This window comes from Hyla sarda, chromosome 13 (assembly GCF_029499605.1).
Source record: "Hyla sarda isolate aHylSar1 chromosome 13, aHylSar1.hap1, whole genome shotgun sequence".
In the NCBI taxonomy this organism is placed as follows: Eukaryota; Metazoa; Chordata; class Amphibia; order Anura; family Hylidae; genus Hyla; species Hyla sarda.
In genome coordinates, this window is record NC_079201.1 from 47,635,392 (window position 1) to 47,657,644 (window position 22,253).

Here is a 22,253-nt window from a genome sequence, read left to right on the forward strand (position 1 = left end):
CTAAGCACATACCTCATATGTCTATGTTAATTGTTCGCCGGGCGCAGTAGAGGGCTCAGAAGCGAAGGAGCAACAAGGGGATTTTGGAGAGTAAGTTTTTCTGAAATGGTTTTTTGGGGGCATGTTGCATTTAGGAAGCCCCTATGGTGCCAGAACAGCAACAAAAAAAAAACACATCCCATACCATTTTGGAAACTAGACCCCTTGAGGAACGTAACAAGGAATAAAGCGAGCCTTAATACCCCACAGGGGTTTCACGACTTTTGCATATGTAAAAAAAATTATAATTTTCACTAAAATGTATGGAAATACCCCATTAAGGAGTATGGAAATACCACGTGTGGACGTCAATGGCGCACTACAATGCTCAGAAGAGAAGGAGCGCCATTGAGCTTTTGGGAAAAAAATTGTTTGGAATGGAAGCCAGGGGCCATGTGCGTTTACAAAGCCCCCCGTGATGCCAGAACAGTGGAACCCCCCACATGTGATCCTATTTTGGAAACTACACCCCTCACAGAATTTAATAAGGGGTGCAGTGTGTATTTACACCCCACTGGTGTTTGACAGATCTTTGCAACAGTGGGCTGTGCAAATGAAAAATTACACTTTTCATTTTCATGGACCACTGTTCCAAAAATCTGTCAGACACTTGTGGGGCGTAAATGCTCACTATACCCCTTATTACATTCCGTGAGGGGTGTAGTTTCCAAAATGGGATCACATGTGGGTATTTATTTTTTTGCGTTTATGTCAGAACCGCTGTAAAATCAGCCACCCCTGTGCAAATCACCAATTTAGGCCTCAAATGTACATGGTGCGCTCTCACTCCTGAGCCTTGTTGTGCGCCCGCAGAGCATTTTACGCCCACATATGGGGTATTTCTGTACTCAGGAGAAATTGCGTTACAAATTTTGGGGGTCTTTTTTTCCTTTTACCGCTTGTGAAAATAAAAAGTAAAGGGCAACACCAGCATGTTAGTGTAAATGTTTTTATTTTTTTTACACTAACAAGCTGGTGTAGCCCCAACTTTCCCTTTTCATAAGGGGTAAAAGGAGAAAAAGCCCCCCAAAATTTGTAGTGCAATTTCTCCCGAGTACGGAGATACCCCATATGTGGCCCTAAACTGTTTCCTTGAAATACGACAAGGCTCCGAAGTGAGAGAGCGCCATGCGCATTTGAGGACTGAATTAGGGATTGCATAGGGGTGGACATAGGGGTATTCTATGCCAGTGATTCCCAAACAGGGTGCCTCCAGCTGTTGCTAAATTCCCAGCATGCCTGGACAGTCACTGGCTGTCCGGGAATGCTGGGAGTTGTTGTTTTGCAACAGCTGGAGGCTCCGTTTTGGAAACCCTGCCATACAATACGTTTTTCATTTTTATTGGGGGGGACAGTGTAAGGGGTGTATATGTTGTGTTTCACCCTTTATTATGTGTTAGTGTAGTGTAGTGTTTTTAGGGTACATTCGCACTGGCGGGTTACGGTGAATTTCCCGCTAGGAGTTTGCGCTGCGGCGAAAAATTTGCCGCAGCCCAAACTTGAAGCAGGAAACTTACTGTAAGCCTGCCCATGTGAATGCACCCTGTACGTTCACATGGGGGGGGGGGGGGGTGGCAAACCTCCAGCTGTTTCAAAACTACAACTCCCAGCATGTACTGACAGACCGTGCATGCAAGTTTTGCAACAGCTGGAGGCACACTGGTTGGAAAACCTTCAGTTAGGTTCTGTTACCTAACTCAGTATTTTCTAACCAGTGTGCCTCCAGCTGTTGCAAAACTACAACTCCCAGCATGTACTGATCGCCGAAGGGCATGCTGGGAGATGTAGTTATGCAATAGCTGTAGGTACGCAACTACAACTCCCAGCATGCCGAGACAGCTGATTGCTGTCTGGACATGCTGGGATTTGCAGTTTTGCAACATCTGGAGGGCTACAGTTTTAGAGAACACTGCAAAGTGATCTCCAAACTGTGGTCCTCCAGCTGTTGCGAAACTACAATTCCCAGCATGCCCTGACAGCAAACAGTTGTTTGGGCATGCTAGGAGTTGTAGTTTTGCAAGATCTGGAGGGCTACAGTTTAGGGACGACTATATAGTGGTCTCGAACTGTAGCCCTCCAGCTGTTGCAAAACTACATATTCCCGCATGCCCAATCAGCTGTCTGGGCATGCTGGGAGTTGTAGTTTTGCAACATCTGGAGGGCTACAGTTAGAGACCACTGTATAATGGTCTCAAACTGTACCCTCCAGATGTTGCTAGGCAACTCACCGGCTTCCGTCGGATCCAGCCGCACGTCATCGCCGCCCGCCGATCTCCGTCGCCCGCAGCCTCCGTCGCCCGCCCGGATCGGTAAGTGGATCTTCGGCGCCGGTCCCCGTCATTTCCCCGTCCTGCCCCGCCTATTGTGGGAGGGCAGGACGGGGAAAACTAAAGTAAACCCCCCCGCCCCCGATCTGCTATTGGTGGTCGCGTCTAGACCACCAATAGCAGGGATAGGAGGGGTGGCAACCCTGCCACCTCACTCCTATCGCTTTAGTGTCTTAGACAGCCGCGATCCCACTTACATTCCGGGTCACCGGGTCACTATAGACCCGTAATGACCCGGAATTGCGCATATCGCAGGTGTGAATTCACTTTCGATTTGCCGCGATCGCCGACATCGGGGGGTCTGATGACCCCCCTGGGCATTTGCACGGGATGCCTGCTGAATGATTTCAGCAAGCATCCTGCTCCGATCCCCGCCCGGCGCACGGCGGGGACTAGAACTTCCCATGACGTAAATGTACGTCCCTGGTCCTTAAGACCCAGGGTGTCGGGACGTACCGTTACGTAATGGGTCCTGTAGGGGTTAAAACGGGGTCACGCCTATGGGAGATATAGCACTGCAAAAAAAAAAAGTAAAAAAAAGGTTAACAAAGGTCATTTAACCCCTTCCCTAATAAAAGTTTGAATCACCTCCTTTCCCCCCAAAAAAAAACTGTGTAAAAAAAAAAAAAAAAAAAAAAATTAAATAAAACATGTGGTATCGCCATGTGTGTAAATGTCCGAACTATAAAAATATATCGTTAGTTAAACCACACAGTCATTGGCGTACTCGCAAAAAAATTCCAAATTCCAACATAGCGTATTTTTGCTCACTTTTTATATCATAAAAAATGAATAAAAAGCGATCAAAAAGTCAGATCAATGCAAAAATGGTACCGATACTTCAGAACATGGTGCAAAAAATGAGCCCTCATACCGGCCCGTAAGCGGAAAAATGAAAAAGTTATAGGGGTCAGAAGATGACAATTTTAAACGTATATTTTCCTGAATGTAGTTATGATTTTTTTCAGAAGTACGACAAAATCAAACCTATATAAGTAGGGTATCATTTTAATCGTATGGACCTACAGAATAAAGATAAATAACATTAAAAATGACATTTTTTCTTCAATTTTGTCGCACAATGAATTTTTTTTCCATTTCGCCATGGATTTTTTGGTAAAATGACTAATGTCACTGCAAAGTAGAATTGGTGGCGCAAAAAATAAGCCATCATATGGAATTTTATGTGCAAAATTGAAAGCCTTAAGATTTTTAGAAGGTGATGAGGAAAAAATGAAAATGCAAAAATGGAAAAACGCTGAGTCCTTAAGGGGTTAATGATGCTTCTGGGCTTGGGCCTTAAATGTTTGGATGTTTAGTACTAGCTAAATTTATGCTTTATAGAAATTCCCACATTGATCTTTAAATCTTAGGGGTTATGAAACCCTCTGGTTTACTGCTGATGCCTGCTCCTAACTCTGTGTTTCAGGAACTACTTGACTTAATGATCCTTCTGGGCTTGGGCCTTAAATTTTTGGATGTTTAGCACTAGCTTAATACATGGTTAATAGAAATTTCCACATTGATCTTTCAATCTTAGGGGTTATGAAACCCTCTGGTGTACTGCTGATGCCTGCTCCCGACTGTGTGTTTCAGGAACTACTTGGCTTAATGATGCTTCTGGGCTTGGGCCTTAACTTTTTGGATGTTTAGCACTAGCTAAATACATGCTTAATAGAAATTTCCACATTAATCTTTCAATCTTAGGGGTTATGAAACCCTCTGGTGTACTGCTGATGCCTGCTCCTGACTGTGTGTTTCAGTAACTACTTGGCTTAATGATGCTTCTGGGCTTGAACATAAATTTTTGGATGTTTAGCACTAGCTAAATACATGCCAAATTGAAATTTCAACATTGATATTTCAATGTAAGGGGTTATGAAACCCTCTTATGTACTGCTGATGCCTGCTCCTGACTGTGTGTTTCAGGAACTACTTGGCTTAATGATGCTTCTGGGCTTGAGCCTTAAAGTTTTGGATGTTTAGCAGTAGCTTACATACATGCTTAATTGAGATTTCAACATTGATCTTTCAATATTAGGGGTTACGAAATCCTATTGTGTACTGCTGATGCCTTTTTCTGACTGTGTTTTTCAGGAACTACTTGGCTTACGTATGCTGCTGGGCTTGAGCCTTACATTTTTAAATGGTAGCACTAGCTAACATACAATAGAGATTTCAACATTCATCTTTTAATTTTAGGGGTTGTAATTTTTTCAAGACTGAGGCCCTTTGGCCGTTGCCATCATATTACCTGTGGAATTATTACAAGAATCCCATGATACATGTTGAAGCAATAGCAATGAACCATAACTGATTAAATGAAATATTCGTACTTTCATAATCAGGGGGGCACTGAGAGGCAGGGGTTGGAACAGGTGGTGTCTCGCCTGGCGGAAGACCGCCAGCTCGAAGCTCACCCGAATGGGTAATGAAAACATTTTCACATCAAATTACATTAAATATGACATAAAAGATCTCTTTATCCTCTTCAATTTTGACACCTTATAGTCTCCCTGCTGCCACATAGATGCTCTGCAGCAGTGATTTTAATGGCAATGCCTGTAATCTGCATGTCATAATGAATAATAGTATGATTTCACTAACCCAGCACCCTATTGGGGCTCTCTGTAGGCCAGAAATAGCCATTTTTAATACAGTTTGGCCACAAATTTATTCGACCCAAAAGAAACTTTTTGAAAAAATTCGGCGAATCGGCCGAATCAAACTTTTGAAAGGTTCGCTCATCTCTAGCTGTAAAGTTAGTGTAGTTCATAATATAGTGTCTGTACCTGTGTGTGTGACGGTTTTCTCACAATTCTTATGTGATTTTCACCCCAATATTTATTTTTAACAGCATACAAAATGACTGTTGTCTCAGATTTTTCCCAGGTTGCAATGTGGCCGAGACCTTACTTACTAGTCAGCTGATGACAGGGAGCCTGTCTGCTGCAATGAGTGGAGGGATCGCTATGTGGGAGAGAGAGAGATCAATCTGCAACTAATGCAACAGCTGTAGGCACCCTGATTGAAAGCCACAGGTCTTTTGAATGGATGCAGCTCATTTATGTTTCAATGAGTGGGGAGGCTGATTTGTGGGAGGGAGGAATATTGAATTATGGGATTTGTAGGCAAAAGAAGAAAACTCAAACAGTAATTACCAGTTCACAAAAAGATAGCCACATTGTTATGATAATCTCACAACATAGCCATTAAGCCCCAAGACAAGCGCAGATCCTTCCTAAGCATGTCCATTATTGTCTGGCAGGTACCTACTAAAATCACCTTATGGTGGATAACCCCCTTTAAAAAAATATCAATTAACCCCTTCCCTAACAAAAGTTTGAATCACCTCCCTTTTCCCAAAAATAAATATATGTGGTATTTCCGAGTGCGTAAATGTCCGAACTATAAAAATATAATGTTAATTAAAGCACACCGTAAATAGCGTACACATAAAAAAAATTCAAAAGTCCAAAATTGCGTATTTTTGGTCACTTTGTATACCCTAAAAATATTTATCAAAAGCGATCAAAAAGTCCCATAAAAAATTGTACCGATAAACGGCAGAAAAAAATTTGCCCTCATACAGCCCAATATGGAAAAATAAAAAAAAGTTATAGAGGTCAAAAGAAGACAATTTTAAACATTCAAATTTTTGTACAAAAAGTTATAATTTTTTAAAACAAATAAAACAAAATCAACCAGTTGGGTATCATTTTAATCGTGTGGACCTACAAAATAAATCTAAGGTGTCATTTTTACTAAAAAGTGCACGTTGTAGAATCAGAAGCCCCCCAAAATAAAAAATAAATGTTTTTTTTTTCCAATTTTGCCTCACAAATATTTTTTTTATGGTTTTGCGGTAGATTTGGTGGGTAAATGATTGACGATATTACAAATTAGAATTGGTGGTGCAAAAGACAAGCCTTCATGTGGGTCTGTAGGTGGAATAGAAAGTGTTATGATTTTAAGAAGGGGAAAAGGTAAAAATGAAAGTCCAAATATGAAAAATGGCCCCATTCTCAATGTAAAGATAGCCACTCTGGCCAAAAAGTGTTAAAAAAATTGTCAACTTGAGATTCACAAATATGGTCTTCATTCACATGTCTGACGCTTTTTCCTGTGATGTTTATAATCATGGTTCATCAGGTACATAAAGTGTAAGATAGCTGTCCAAAATTAATGAATATTTGAGTCAATGTGGACCGACTCAAAGCATCCACAAATGTGTATTGGGAGCCACACAAATAACAGATGTTCAAAATAATTTATATTTTAGATGAATATATATAATTCTTGATGTACTCTAATGATTGTGTTTGTCAGCTCTAAATCCTCTGCATAGACAAAGAAATAATCATGGCTTCCTGGGTCCTCCACTAGAGAGAGCCTACTCCGTACTGTACTATTGTGTCATGACCGACTAGGTGGACAGGAAGAGTGAGCCCTAAGCTCACTCTCCTTGCCTACTTGCTCATCCGCCCTAAATGGCGGATCGACAACCAGGGGGCTGGTCTCTTCCTGCGCTAAAGTGCATTGGGCATAACAAATAATACCATACATAGTCGGGCACACAACCAAACAACCAGATAAACCAGACAGGATATAAATATATAAATAGGGCAGGATAAAGCGTAATAACATACAGTTCAGAAACCGGAATCAAGATAAACAGCAAATATGAATAAGTGAACAAGACTAGTTATGGAAAAAGTATACAGCAGGGAATGAACAGATGAACTGAATGTCAAACTCTAAACAGGTCAGGAAACATAGAACACAGTTCACACTGGACACCGAACACTCAACACAAACAGATAAAGTTCAGAGGACACAGATCAGTGAAAATGCACAGATTTGTTATCTTGTACACTACCGTGTTTCACCGAAAATAAACCCTACCCCGAAAGTAAGCCCTAGCAGTATTTTCAGGGTGGGCTGCAATATAAGCCCTACCCTGAAAATAAGACCTAGGCCAGGGGTAATCAACTGGCAGACTACGGTCCAGATCCGGACCGTGGCCACCAGTAATGCCCGCAGGGCCCGCTCGGGCTTATTTTCGGAGAAACACGGTATGATCAGTGCATGTACTAAAAACACTTAAGATCTGAAATCATGAACTCTCTAAACTCCCCACTTCAAACATGGAGGGACATCAATACTAAAGCCAAATAGACTTCTAGACAGTGGGCACACTCCCCCGTGTGATCAGGATACTGGCCTAGAAAGAAACAGAAATAATACACGGAACACTAGACTGAGAAACGAATGAATCTGAACAGACTCCACAAAACCAAACTCCAAAACATGGAGGAATACAGGTCAGGATACAAAACAGGAAAATACAAAACCAAACTCCATAACATGGAAGAATACGGATCAGGACTCTAAACAGGAATACTAAATACAGAGCACAGTACACACAAGACTCCCAGTGTGAACACAGACTAAGATAACAAGCTTAAAGCAGAAGGGACATACATAGCCTAAAAACTGATAGATGTACTTAAAACCAAGCAGACTAATATCTATCATAAACAGGCATAATAACCATGGTTAAAACTGAGATAATAGCAGACAAACTAAAACAGTCATAGTCAAAATAAGAACTAATCACCAGCCCAGAATTCCAAGAGAGCCACACCCGAGCTGCAATAGGGTGAGAGCATTAACTTTTCCAACCCTAGGAAGAATTAGCACAGAAACTGCTCAGACATAAAAACAAAGTCTGAACAGGACCGAAAATGGAAAAATGCAAAGATATAAAAACAGACATTACACATGGAATTCAAAGTCTAATCAGCATGCAGTAAACCCATAAGCCTCCTATAATGACCTCCATAATTGGCATGATATGGCATTTAAAACATAAGTGGTTTAATCTTCAAAATGTGTCTCATGGTGTCTGTCCGAAGTAAACATTGCTTTTGTTTTCTCTAACGTACATTCAACATTTTTTATATTTTTGTATTGCATTCTTCTCTATGTAATAGCACAGCCCTCTGCACAATTACTTACTACCCAAACGGGAGGCCAAAATTACCCTTTTTTAGCCTCTGTTGAGCAATGGGGGGGGGGGGGGTCTATAGATACATTGGATATTTTCCTAGTGAATGGCACAGTAAACACTGTGTGTAAATTATCTAAAAACATGTCCACATTACTCAGCAAAAAGTCACATGTACATACTCAGTTTTTAGGGATTTTTTTGCTAAATGAAAAATGTCTCAGCTGCACCAAGTGCATTTGTGTTGTCCCAACCTACTACATATACTGCAGCTTACTAACCCCTTAAGGACCGGAGGTTTTTCCGTTTTTGCATTTTCGTTTTTTGCTCCTTGCCTTTAAAAAATCATAACTCTTTCAAATTTACACCTAAAAATCCATATGATGGCTTATTTTTTGCGCCACCAATTCTACTTTGTAATGACGTCAGTCATTTTGCCCAAAAATCTATGGTGAAGCGGGAAAAAAAATCATTGTGCGACAAAATTTAAAAAAAAACGCTGTTTTGTAACTTTTGGGGGCTTCCGTTTCTACGTAGTACATTTTTCGGTAAAAATGACACCTGATATGTATTCTGTAGGTCCATATGATTAAAATGATACCCTACTTATATAGGTTTGATTTTGTCGGACTTCTGGAAAAAATCATAACTACATGCAGGAAAATTAATACGTTTAAAATTGTCATCTTCTGACCCCTATAACTTTTTTATTTTTCCGTGTATGGGGCGGTATGAGGGCTCATTTTTTGCGCCGTGATCTGAAATTTTTAACGGTACCATTTTTGCATTGATAGGACTTATTGATCGCTTTTTATTCATTTTTTCATGATATAAAAAGTGACCAAAAATGCACTATTTTGGACTTTGGAATTTTTTTGCGCGCACGCCATTGACCGTGCGGTTTAATTAACGATATATTTTTATAATTCGGACATTTCCGCACGCGGTGATACCATTTATGTTTATTTTTATTTTTATTTACACTGTGTTTTTTCTTTTATGGGAAAAGGGGGGTGATTCAAACTTTTAATAGGAAAGGGGTTAAATGATGTTTATTCACTTTTTTTTTGCACTTTTTTTTTGCAGTGTTATAGGTCCCATAGGGACCTATAACACTGCACACACTGATCTTTTACATTGATCACTGGTTTCTCATAAGAAACCAGTGATCGATGATTCTGCCGCATGACTGCTCATGCCTGGATCTCAGGCACTGAGCTGTCATTCGGCGATCGGACAGCGAGGAGGCAGGTAGGGGCCCTCCCGCTGTCCTGTCAGCTGTTCGGGATGCCGCGATTTCACCGCGGCTATCCCGAACAGCCCACTGAGCTAGCCGGCATGCTTTCGGTTTCACTTTAGACGCGGCGTTCAACTTTGAACGCCGCGTCTAAAGGGTTAATAGCGCGCGGCACAGCGATCAATGCCGCGCGCTATTAGCCACGGGTCCCGGCCGTTGTTAGAGGCCGGGCCCGAACCGCTATGACGCGGGGCCACGCCGTGGCCCCGCGTTATAGATCGGGAGTGGACACATGACGTTCCAGTACGTCATGTGTCCTTAAGGGGTTAAATGAGAAGAGAAAACCAAAATGCATGGCTATTTTGTCTTCGTCATTGCCTAATAAAGAGACTGAAAGCAACTTGAAATAATCACACATTTCAGAGCAATATGAACTTGTCTTCAATCCAGGGTAGGCGTCCTTTTTTCCCTCTTAATATTCTGTCCCCCTCCTCCCCTTCCTAACGTGACCCGATTTCCCACGCAACCACATCACTCTTCCAACTCCTGATGCACTTACCATTTCTCTTCACACCGGAAGCAGAACACTGCAGCTGCCAATCCTTCCAATTGTCTCTGGACCCCAGGATTTTTAGCCGGCTAATGAGGGAGAGAGGAAAAAACCTAAAAAAAAAATCAAAAATGATAATAAAGCGTGCGGAGGAAGGAATAGACTGACACAAATATCAGACAAGACAATTTTAATAACAGACGAACAAAACGGCGTGATTTCCTTCAGCCGCTGTCATATCGGACGGAGGCAATTTCATGCTAATTAATTAGCGTTGGTAAGCGGGGATTTATTTTTTTAAATTAAGCATGTGGTCTTTTTGTTTTGTCTCGCTCTTGCAGCTTTAATTTATTCTGACAACTAAAAGCATTTTAGAGGGCTGGAGGGGGGGGCGATGCTCCTGATTAGTCTAGAGCTGTTGAGAAGCATAGCATGTGACAGTAGATAAGAATAGTACGGCCCACCCAGTCCGCGTATTCCTACATTACCTGCTTGATCATATAACAGTTAAGCTTTAATTTGGAAAATGCATTCAACCAAACTACTAAGCCACCTGGATCAAACAGTAAATATGACTTGCATTTATGTATTGACTTACATACAAATGTAGCAGAATTAAATTGCCAATTAACATTTTGGTGTAACATTGCTTTTTACATTGTTAATACAACACGTTTTGCTGCTGCAGTACAATGTAAAAGTTGTACCAAGTGTTGCTCTTCTCCATAGATTAGCTATTTACTCATAAGCTTACTCAAGCTTAGAGAAGTATCCTATGTGAAAAGCCTCTTCACCTTCACAGAATACAACCTGGAGTTGATTTAATAGAACTGTGGCTGAGCAGTACAATGTAAAATGCTGGAATCTGGTTTTCTATCTTTAGCTCTTTAGTGCCCCCAGTCGTGGCTTTTTGATATTGCCAAAGATTTCTGCATCAAGCATTATTATTTTAAAATATGCATAAACCTTTATTGTAACACTTTATTGTGATGCAGATTTTGATGATTTTGTTGTTCTAATCTGTTCTCCTGACTCTCTCTTTCTTGTGCTACAATGGTTTTTATTTCCCAAATGTACCTGCACCTTAGTCAATGTCATCTGTATTTCTGATGGAGCTCCTTCTCCTTTCACATACATTGTTACTGTGCCCTATGTGCAGACTCCAATGAGCTCTTTGTTTTGTGAGTAGGCTCTGACTATTTTATTCTTGGCGTCTGTGCTCTGGGTTTGAGAACAATAGTGGAATATCAAGAATGTCAGTCTGCAGCATGCCAGGGGACCTATGATGTGCAGACAGGGCACCATGCCAGGCTCAGCAGACAATAGGGCAGCCGTCTCATGCAGACCCTGATGGTTGTTTAGGCAGCTGCAGAACAGAAGGTTGTGAGCTAGGAAAGGGTGTACTGTAGAGAATATATAGTTTCGTGCCATTTTGGCATTTAACATTTTATTAGCCAAACTAGATTGCAAAATATTAAATCATCGATCCTGCTATATATTTATTTATCTATCTATCTACTCCAATTAGATGACTTCTTTTATATTTCAGATACATTTTTAAAGCAATCACATCACAGAAAAAATAATGCTTATTCAGGTTACTCACTAGGTCATGCAGATTCTTTACATGTCTATTTTATGTGTCTATCTTTTGTATTTAGCTCACAAATCCCTCAGTTCTTTTGGTCACTTATTTTGACAGCCACTGCTTAGGAAGAGTATGTCCAAAGCAAGTACTAAGCCTTCCCTCACTCACCATGCATTCACTTCCTCCCTGAGTCTGCTGTGATGTGCTAGATTTCTTCATCCAATCACTGCAGCTGTTCTCTAACCCCCTTTTTCTGTTTTTATGCTGCAGTCTAATAGACAGGACAATAGCAAACACAGAGGATTGCTAATTCGTCCTGGACTTCGTCCAAGCCTGTGCTTCAGCTGAGACAAGGAAGATAATGCAGTTAGACAGGATTATGTTTTGGATGGTATAGGGCCCCTAGCGGTCTTTTTTCAAGCCATGATTTATCAAAAAAGAAGATAACTGTCATGTTGGGCAGGGATTGAGTGCAGCCCTAGTCTTGCCCACTCCCTCTGTCCCTGCCTACTTGCATACCTGTCCTAAATAACGGGTCCACAACCACGGAGACGGTCCCTCCTTTGATAAGTGAGGAACAGTCAAAAAGTCTAAACAATAAAATACAAAACAGTAGGATGTCGGAGAACAGCTGAAGGCACACAAAACTAACAGAAGAAAAACTAAACACACACAGAAAGCGAAGTCCTAACAAGCCAAGTGTAAGTCAGGAGATAAGGGTGTACAATAACGGAGAGCCAAAGAAAAGTTTAGAGACGAGCCAAAAGATCAGAGAACCAGATAAGACAATAAGATGCAGAGAATGCTAGCTACAGTATAAGAACAACTTTCACAGGCAAGGCATGAATGAAAGAGGCTTTCTTAATCATCCCTGTGCTGCTAGCTGGAGAATCCTAATAGTTTCAGCAAGTAGCACAGATGCTTAGTCCCAGCAACCCAAAAAAAAAAAAAAACAGGCTAATAAGCATTAATCCTACGGGTTCTGGCAGAACCAGCCATCACAATAACATTTTTTATGATATTAGAAAGGCTATTTTTTTTTCCAAAGATGTACAACATATAAAAAGTTTTTGATTCCAACAGTGCCCATTTAAAGATAAAAGAAGTGATCTGACTGGCTGCTATGGCAACTGTCTTTCTTTTACCCTGCACAGACTTTAATTAATCTCCCCCACAGTTTTTTGCTATTGTTACAATGTGTAACCTAAAAAAAATTAAGAAAAGGAAACTACTAAGTACTGCACAAATATCAATAAGCTACAAAAAGAATCACATACTATGTGACAACATGACAACAATATATATGAAAGTACATGAATTTTATTAAATGACATAAAAATAATACAAACGCTTTCATTAGTAAATCACAAAAACAATGTTAAAAAGAAGAATCACCACAAGGAGAAAAGAGGAAAGGATCACTGAGGCACAGTGGTTAATAGGGCTATATGTACACATACTGTACATCTGTATGCCCCAAAATGCACATGAAAAAGAATAGGTTAGAAAGGACAAAAAAGCCCTTTAGCTCCTTGGGGACAGAGCCCATTATAACCCTAAGGACAGGAGCATTTTTTGCAATTCTGACCACTGTCACTTTAAGCATTAATAACTCTGGGATGCTTTTACTTTTCATTCTGATTCCGAGAATATTTTTTCGTGACATATTCTACTTTATGTTAGTGGTAAATTTTTGTCGATACTTGCATCATTTCTTTGTGAAAAATCCCCAAATTTGATGAAAAAATCGAAAATTTAGCATTTTTCTAACTTTGAAGCTCTCTGCTTGTAAGGAAAACAGACATTCCAAATACATTATATATTGATTTACAAATACAATATGTTTACTTTATGTTTGCATCATAAAGTTGACGTGTTTTTAGTTTTGGAAAACATCAGAGGGCTTCAAAGTTCAGAAGCAATTTTCCAATTTTTCACAAAATTTTCAAAATCTGAATTTTTCAGGGGCCAGTTCAGTTTTGAAGTGGATTTGAAGGGCCTTCATATTAGAAATACCCCATAAATTACCCCATTATAAAAACTGCACCCCTCAAAGTATTCAAAATGATATTCAGTAAGTTTGTTAACCCTTTAGGTGTTTCACAGGAATAGCAGCAAAGTGAATGAGAAAATTCAAAATCTTCATTTTTTACACTCGCATGTTCTTGTAGACCCAGTTTTTGAAATTTTTACAAGAGGTAATAGGAGAAAAAGCCCCCGAAAATTTGTAACCCAATTTCTCTCGAGTAAGGAAATACCTCATATGTGTATGTCAAGTGTTCGTCGGGCGCAGTAGACGGCTCAGAAGGCAAGGAGCAACAATGGGATTTTGGAGAGTGAATTTTGCTGAAATGGTTTTTGGGGGCATGTTGCATTTAGGAAGCCCCTATGGTGCCAGAACAGCAAAAAAAAAAAAAAAACACATGGCATACTATTTTGGAAACTACACCCCTCAAGGCACGTAACAAGGGGTCCGGTGAGCCTTAACACCCCACAGGTGTATGACGACTTTTCGTTAAATTCGGATGTGTAAATGAAAAAAAAAAAATTTCACTAAAGTGCAGTTTTTCCCCAAATTTACCATTTCTACAAAGGGTAATGGGAGAAAAATCCCCCCAAAATTTGTAACACAATTTCTCCCAAGTACGGAGATACCCCATGCGTGGCCCTAAACTGTTGCCTTGAAATACGACAGGGCTCTGAAGTGAGAGCTCCATGCCCTTCAGATGTTGCAGAACTACAACACCCAGCATGTCTGGACAGTCTGGGCATGCTAGGAGTTGTAGTTATGCAACAACTGGTGAAGAACAGTTTGGAGACCGCTAAGTAGTGGCCTCCAAACTGTAGCCGTCCAGATGTTGCAAAACTAAAACTCCAAGCATGCCCAGACTGTCCAGGCATGCTGGGAGTTGTAGTTATTTTCCGGCTGAATTGACCTGCGACTTGCTGCGATCGCCAACATGGGGGGGGGGGGGGGGGTCTCAGGAACTCCCTAGGCATTGCCATGGGATGCCTGCTGGTAGATATCAGCAGTCATCCCGGTCCGATCACCGCCCGGCGAGCGGCAGTGATCAGAAATTCCGAGGGCGTATGGTTACGCCCTCCGTCCTTAAGTGACGGGACGAGATGGCGTATGCATACTCCCTTCGTCCCCAAGGAGTTAAACATAGCCAAGGTATCAGCTATATACCAAAGTGGTAAAAATAGCAATTACACTTTATAATACAAATCCATGTTGGTATACTTGGAAAAGTAAAGTGCTCAGTGCAATAGAAATACAGAGTGTACACAATACTCAGTGCATATCATAAATAAGAAAAACTTACGAGTACATACGGCGTGAGCCAAACCAATCAATTTAGCCGCTCTGTTGATTGCAGCTTATGATATCTCAGATACGAAGACGGTAACCTGTGGAGAGGTTGGAATGATGTTTAGAAGCAAAGATGCCAGATTAAATAGGAAACTGAGCATTTCCAAATTTGTGGTAGCTTTTTGTATGTTCCGTGACGTAGTGTGTTCGGTAAGACCAGAAAGGAGTCAGGAGTTGGATACTTATCTATTCAACGTAGCGGATCTAAACATGAATTATGGCGGTAATATGTTTTATGATTACCACAAGTCCTCTTCTTTCAAAGCAGTGGCAGCTTTGGTTCAGCATAACAGGGACTGGGTGAACATTGATACTGGTCTGTTCTGTTGGCACTTTGCTGGGATGAAAGCCCCAGCGTGTGGGTATGGGTATTGTCAATCCATTTTGCACATTACAGCATGGTGTCAGTTGGCAAAGGAGGAAGTGGCTAACTCCAAAGGTCCAGCTGTAGCGGGTCTGTCTGGTCAAAGAGCTGCCGGCACAGCGGATAGGTTGGGTAGGCCGATCAGATTGCTAGGTCGCAACCAGATATGCAACAACTTCAATCTATCCAACTGCGGTTACAGTCAGTGCAGGCTGCTGCCCATCTGTTTTAACTGCTTCAGAGCAAATCCTCGGTCAGCCTGTACGCAGAGAAATACACAGTACTGACTAGGCGGGTGGAGGTCAATGTTCTGGGGTGCTTATTGAGCTCCCATGCTGAGCCTGAGTGGGTTCAATGGTTACTGGATGGCTTCACTAGTGGCTTTCCCACAGGCCTAGTGGCACTACCACAAAGCACTCACAAGTGCAAGAACCTCCCGTCTGCAGTCAATGATCCGGTCACAGTAGCAACACTTCTAAACACAGAGGTCGGGAAGGGGTTCATGATTGGTCCATTTACCATGTCACCATTCTCCTCCTGGAGGGTCAGTCCAATTGGTATAGCCTCTTGAAAATTTTATAAAAAGAAGATATTAATCTATGACTTGTCAGTGCCTCATTCCTCCATTATTCCCAGTTTAAATTTGCTGATCCCCTCAGAAGAGTTCAGCATGAGGTAAGCTTTGACTGATGAAGCAATGCAGATGGTCTTAGAACTAGGTCAAGGGGCCTGGTTGTCAAAAGCGGACATTGCTAATGCTTTTAAATTGTTACCGGTAAGAAGGGAGTTGTGGCAATGGTATGGAGTAAAGTGGGAGGAGTCATATTACTTTGCAGTCAAGTTGACCTTCGGATCCAAGAGCAGCCCATAGTTGTTCAACCAACTTGCGATAGCTCTCCAATGGATCTTGGAGAATGTAGTGGGGTGTAGGCACATCATTCATTAGAGGATTTCTTGTTACTAGAAGAGTCAGCAGCAGTGCCTCATCAATTGTCTGATTTACTCAGTTTGTTCCAGCAGCTAAGGGTCCCGGTTCTCACCAACAAAGGTAGAGGGCCCTTCTCACGTTTTGACTTTCTGGGTATAGTTTTAGACACGGTGAGGATGGAGGCCTGGTTGCCACAGGACAAATTAGTCAGAATCAGAGAGACCATAGTGAATTTCAACAGAATTTAGGTAGGTAACAAGGTAGAACGTCAGTCTCTCTTAGGGATGCTACCGTTTGCAATGAGGATCATACCGCAAGGTAGGTCATTCATGGCCAGGCTACTTGAATTATTGTCCTCTGCAGCAAATCAGAATAGTTTAATCTTCCTTGGGGCACTGGCTAGGTCAGATTTAGCAATGTGGCAGCGCTTCCTCAATGACTGGGACGGCATCTCAATTTTTCTCTCTGAAGGTCTTTACTGACGCTTCATCCAGCACAGGGTTTGCAGCAATATATAACAACAAATGGGTAGCTGATGTCTGGCCAGATCAGGTCAAGTATTTTTCAGGTTTTAGACAGTCCACGGCTGTTTTTGAAATATTCCCAGTGGTGGCAGCTGCAGTAGTATGGGGTCAGACTTGGACCCATAAAACTGTCATGTTCATTTGTGATAATCAAGCCACAGTAGAAAGGGCGGTCCAAGTCAGAGTTGGTCATGAAGTTTCTAAGGAGGTTGGTGTGGTTAGCCTTGTTCAATAATTTTCACTTCATGGCAGTGCATATTCAGAGGTCTAAGAATTTGCAGCTGATGCTCTATCTAGGATGAAATTTTCAGGTAATGCCAGGAGCAGACTTGGTGGGCAGACCAGTTCCAGCAGTGACCGCCTTAATGATGGATTAAGACTGTACAAAAATTGGCAGAGGGTCTTATCTGGAAGTCTCTGGCTGCCAACACCAATAGGTCATATAATCTAAGCTGGGATAGTTACCAGAACTTTATCAAGAATTATAAGGCAGCTGGCGCTGACCACATTGAACAACTAATTTGTTGCTTTTTGCCACCATAAAATAAAATGATCTGGCAACACCATTAAGTTATATCTGGCAGGGGTACAGCATCATCTGTCTATACAATTTCCAAGTAGACCTTCCTTATTTATGGCTCATCCCATTAATGCCGTCCTCAGGGGAATACTCAACACAACAGTTAGCAAAGCCCCAGCCAGGGTACCACTTTCAGGGGAAATGTTTAGGAACATGTCAGATCTACTATATGGGTCTCCTTTTGGGTTGCTTATCAGCCTAGTAATCAAGGCAGCCATGTATCTAGCCTTCTATAGATCTTTAAGGCCAGGGGAGTTTTCCAGTTCCAACACTAAGTCTAGGTCCCAGGTCAAGTCTCAATTAGTCCTTCAGGATCAGGTGTATGTGCTAACCTTGGTCTCTACCAAAACTTCCACAACCGAAGTACAGGTCTTTTATTTCCCGACGGGGCACAAATGGTGTCCCGTTCAAGTTACTCATTGCAATCGCAGGGAGACCTGACAGTGCACCTTTACTATCCTTCAACAATGCTTTCCTATCCACCAGCAATTTTGTAAAACACATACGCATGCTAGCTAAATCATTGGGTCATAATCCCGCTTCTCTGTCAGGGCATTCTTTTCGTATCGGGGCTGCCTCAGCAGCATCACAGCATAAGGTTCCGGCCCATATCATCAAGTCAATGGGCATAGTTACATAGTTACATAGTTAGTACAGTCGAAAAAAGATGGTCCATCAAGTTCAACCAGGGAATTGAAGGGTAGGGGTGTGGCGCTATATTGGGGGAGGGATTGGATTTTATATTTCTTCATAAGCATTAATGTTATTTTGTTCCAGGAATGTATCTAATCCTGTTTTAAAGCTGTTAATTTTTCCTGGTGTGACCAGTTCCTGAGGTAGACTGTTCCAAAACTTCACAGTTCTCATGGTAAAGAAGGCGTGTCACCCCTTGAGACTAAACTTTTTCTTCTCCAGACGGAGGGAGTGCCCCCCTCGTCCTTTGGGGGGGGTTTAACCTGGAACAGTTTTTCTCCATATTTTTTGTATGGGCCATTAATATACTTATATACATTTATCATACCCCCCCTTAAACGTCTCTTCTCAAGACTAAACAATTGTAACTCCTTTAACCCCTTAAGGACTCAGGGTTTTTCCGTTTTTGCACTTTCGTTTTCTCCTCCTTACATTTTCAAAATCATAACCCTTTCAATTTTCCACCTAAAAATCCCTATTATGGCTTATTTTTTGCGTCGCCAATTCTACTTTGCAGTGACATTAGTCATTTTACCCAAAAATGCACGGTGAAACGGAAAAAAAATCATTGTGCGACAAAATCGAAGAAAAAACGCCATTTTGTAACTTTTGGGGGCTTCCGTTTCTATGCAGTGCATATTCCTGTAAAAATGACACCTTATTATTATTCTTTAGGTCCATACGGTTAAAATGATACCCTATTATATAGGTTTGATTTTGTCGCACTTCTGGAAAAAATCATAACTACATGCAGGAAAATTTATACGTTTAAAAATGTCATCTTCTGACCCCTATAACTTTTTTATTTTTCCACGTACAGGGCGGTATGAGGACTAATTTTTTGCGCCGTGATCTGAAGTTTTTATCGGTATGAATTTTGTTTTGATCGGACTTTTTGATCACTTTTTATTAATTTTTTAATGGTATAAAAAGTGACCAAAATACGCTTTTTTGGACTTTGGAATTTTTTTGCGCGTACGCCATTGACTGTGCGGTTTAAATAATGATATATTTTTATAGTTCGGACATTTACGCACGCGGCGATACCACATATGTTTATTTAGATTTTTTTTTACACTGTTATTTTTTTTATGGGAAAAGGGGGGTGATTCAAACTTTTATAAGGGAAGGGGTTAAATGACCTTTATTAACACTTTTTTTTTTACATTTTTTTTTGCAGTGTTATAGGTCCCATAGGGACCTATAACACTGCACACACTGATCTCTCATCCTGATCACAGGCGTGTATTAACACGCCTGTGGTCAGTTTTATCGGCGCTTGACTGCTCCTGCCTGGATCTCAGGCATGGAGCAGTCATTCGCCGATCGGACACCGAGGAGGCAGGTAAGGGCCCTCCCGGTGTCCTGTCAGCTGTTCGGGACGCCGCGATTTCACCGCGGCGGTCCCGAACAGCCCGACTGAGCAGCCGGGTCACTTTCGCTTTAGAAGCGGCGGTCAGCTTTGACCGCCGCTTCTAAAGGGTTAATACCGCACATCGCCGCGATCGGCGATGTGTGGTATTAGCTGCGGGTCCCGGCCGTTGATGAATGCCGGGACCGACGCTTCATTTCGCGGGAGCCGGTGCAGGACGTAAATATACGTCCTGCGTCGTTAAGGGGTTAATCGCTCCTCATAGCTAAGATATTCCATGCCCCATATTAGTTTAGTCACACGTCTCTGCATCCTTTCCAGCTCCACAGTGTCCCTTTTATGAACAGGTGACCAAAACTGAACAGCATATTCCAGGTGAGGCCGTACCAATGCTTTATAAAGGGGGAGTATTATGTCCCTGTCCCTTGAGTCCATGCCTCTTTTTATACATGACAATATCCTGCCGGCTTTGGAAGCAGCAGCCTGACATTGTATGCTATTCTGTAGTCTGTGATCCACAAGTACACCCAGATCCTTCTCTACCAGTGACTCTGCCAGTTTAATCCCCCCTAAGACATACGATGCATGCAGGTTATTAGTACCCAGATGCATAACTTTACATTTATCCACATTGAACCTCATTTGCCAAGTGGATGCCCAGACACTTAGTCTATCCAAGTCATCTTGTAACTTATACACATCCTCTATAGACTGTACTGTGCTACAAAGCTTGGTGTCATCTGCAAAGATAGAAACAGAGCTGTTAATGCCATCCCAGGCAGATAGAATTAATTTTGCTACGCTAGATATGTCCCAAACCCCAGGCTTGAAATGTCACAAGTATTTAAGCTGTTGGTGATGTAATCATATGTAATGTACAAATAAATTATATTAATACTCACTTGTCTTGCTTTTTGCCTTCTATAGGCGTTCCCTCGATCACAGTTATGGCACACCTCAGCCGGTTAATATATATATATATATATATATATATATATATATATATATATATATATGGTATTTATGTATTGTTGTGAGATGTTCCAGGTAAGTACTCACGGTTGAAGCCCAGAGCACAAGTGATTAAGCCCGTAGGGCTGTGTTTGTGGGAGGGGCGTGGGCTATATAACACCCAGAATCCCCTACCTCGGGGCGTGTGTTGAGATTGTGCACCCACCCAACTCTCCCCTTTTCCCATCATTTCTACACAGGGTATGCCCTCTATAGGCGTGCCCTCGATCACGGTTATGGCACACCTCAGCCGTTTATTATGAATATGGAATTTATGTATTGTTGTAACATGTTCCAGGTAAGTACTCACAGTTTAATCCCTAGGCACAAATTGAAACTTGACATTACTCTGCGACATGTCAAGCATGTTTTCTAATGAAAAAGACACTCTAAAGGCTTAGGGGGTCATTTATTAACAGGTGCGACTTTTGTTATTTTTACCTGTGTGGCACATTTGTGTTCACCAGGTGCAGCTGGTCGGCATTTGTCAAGATGCCTGCACCTTTTGATAAATGCCAGCTAATGTTTGCACATGACTTGGAGCTAATGTGGAGCACACTTACGACCAGCACAGCTGCCTGTGTCAAGTCCCGCCTGGATTGGTTTTTGCAGAACCTTACATATGTAGTGCCTGACAGGGATTAGTAAGGGAAACTTTAGAGAAACGTGCACCAACACTTAAATTACAGCCATCGCTTGTGCACGACCCCTAGAGGGCAGAACAGTAACTGCCGCAATGGTAGAAGCTGCAGAAATTAGTCCATAGAAGAGGCCCAGAGTCTACAGTGAAGACATGAAGCAGAGAATTTGGCTCGGCGCCAGTGAGAGCCAGGACACACAGTGTGTTGGCGGATACCAATCGCTGGCAGTGTTACGGATGCATATATACTATCCATTATATTAGTTGTTACCTTTATGGTATTAAAGCAGAACAACCACAAGGAATTTCAAAGGGCTGCCTCGTCACAATGATATTAAGATTTATCATTATCTGGCAGCCATTCAGATGAATGCATGCTTGCCCATAGTCAAAATTTTGGCAGGACAATCTTGCAAACCAGACTAAAAGGAACATGATTAAAACAAACCCTAGGGCCATTTCCAGACATGGGGCAGAACTTAATGGAGAAGTCCAACCAAATGAAATTACCTCTATATAGCTGTACATGTTAAATTTATATAACTTTGCAACATAAGTGTAATCTTTGCTGATCACATTTGTTTCTCTCAGCTTTTCCACGAGGCAGTAAGTCCAGTAGATCTTATCACACATGATGACCAGCATCTACTTGAAGACTACAAGTCACACACTGTTCAGAGAGCAAAGCTTTAGTGTGCCATGTGTGATTGTCCCTGATTGGCTAAGGTTCACACAACTTCCTCATTAATATGCACTGCATATCTAACCATGTGACCTGCTCACTCTCTGAAGCAGCCCCTCCCTGCAGCTCACACAGGAAACAAGCAGCAGAGGCTCATGGTCTATGTCGTTTTTTTGCCTCACTCAGCTGGATTTTCAAAGGCTGCTTCTGGGGACCATGGAGGTCCATTTTTTAAACAAATCAGCTGGAATGCCTTGCAGAATTATGGTGAGCATATATATATATATATATATATATATATATATATATATATACCTTTAGTTAAAACATTTTTT